A 1,556-nucleotide genomic window follows, 5' to 3' on the forward strand; every position below is an offset into this window, starting at 1 on the left:
CTATGTCTCATCTCATAATCACTTGAGTGGCTGTTTCCATAGACACCCACACTTCAGTTTCCCAGCTTAACCACATTCAAACCAGAATGTAGGCCTTGGTTACAGCAGCTGTGAACTGTTTCACCATGTGTCTAATAGGCATGGCTTATCTACTTTCCTCTCTGTGTGCAACAGAATAAGGGAGTTCAAAAACAGAAATAAAATTACCTGAAAGACCCTTAGGAGTTTCAAAGCTAAAGAAACATATTTGATCTATATGAAATAAAGCAAAATCAGAAAAGAAAGGAGGAGCCAACTGATTTTGTTTGTTTGTTTTTTGCCCTTGGCCTTTGGGGGCAGGGTGAGGCAACAATGTCTAGTGCTAGTCTGTTTCACAAGTGCAAAATGAAAGCACACACCTTTCTTCTCTATCTGAAACAGCTGTGGGTCCCTGAGGGTGGTGGAATGTGGAAGTCTGTGTAGGCACTGAAGGAAACCTAAAATAATAATAATAATAATAATAATAATAATAATAATAATAATAAGCTAATAATATTCACAGGTCACTAGGCTGCGTTTAAATTCGAACTTGTACTAACAATCAAAGAAAATAATTGAATTATGTTTAAAAACACTTGCCTGCTGAGAATCTGGGAAAAGAATATTATAGTAGAAGTTTCCATAGAGAGAAAAAAGGATAAGAGTCAGCTTAAAAATTTAGTCTTGTGTAAAAGATAAATAGTAAAGTTGTCAATTGGCCTAGGAACAACCAGTACACAAAGCTTGCTGGTTTATGCACATGCCACTTGAACACAATATATATACAAACATGCCTCACATCAAGGAGTACTTTGAAGTTCAATGTAACCAACCAGACAAATATTCTGAGCTTAGATGAAACCTGGTAACAAAGATGGCACGATGAAAAATTCTATGTCCTAAAATAGTGATAGCAAACACTATTTCAACTCATATAATCATCACAGCTACCCTATGATATAGATTCTGTTATTACATTATACAGATGAGGAAATTGAAGACAAAAGTATTAAATGACTTGCCAAAAGTCACATTGCTAATAAGACGTTGAGCCAAGATTTGACCTTAGGCAGTTTGATACCAAAGTCTGTGCTCAAAGTCAATAGCATTGTAGTTAACATGTGGAAAGAAGTGCTCTAAGCCCTGATGGAAAAAGTGGGTGTTGATCCACCCTCACTTTTCTTTCTTCAAAGCATCTAGAGCTTTTTGTGAGTTTCTGTTCTACGTCAGTGGGTAGGTGGGTGGGAATTTAGTGGTAGAGATATTTTCGGTGGGGAGGGATGTGTGGTTTGAAAAGTAATCACTATTTGATGAGAAAATGAACTCTTTGTAATGAACTCAGCAGAGACTCTTCCTCTTCCTTCGCCTGTTACAGTTAAAACAGTGCATGATCTCGATTTTGCCTTAGATTACATTTCCTCAAAAAGAGAAAATACATGTTCAGGGTGATTTTTGGACAACAATATTCCAACCAAAAATTCAAAGTTTTCCCCCTATTATTTCCTGGTTCATAAAGAGAACTTGGTCATACAGCACCT

The sequence above is a fragment of the Mirounga leonina genome, unplaced genomic scaffold (assembly GCF_011800145.1).
Source record: "Mirounga leonina isolate KUSES-001 unplaced genomic scaffold, KU_Mleo_1.0 Mir_204, whole genome shotgun sequence".
In the NCBI taxonomy this organism is placed as follows: Eukaryota; Metazoa; Chordata; class Mammalia; order Carnivora; family Phocidae; genus Mirounga; species Mirounga leonina.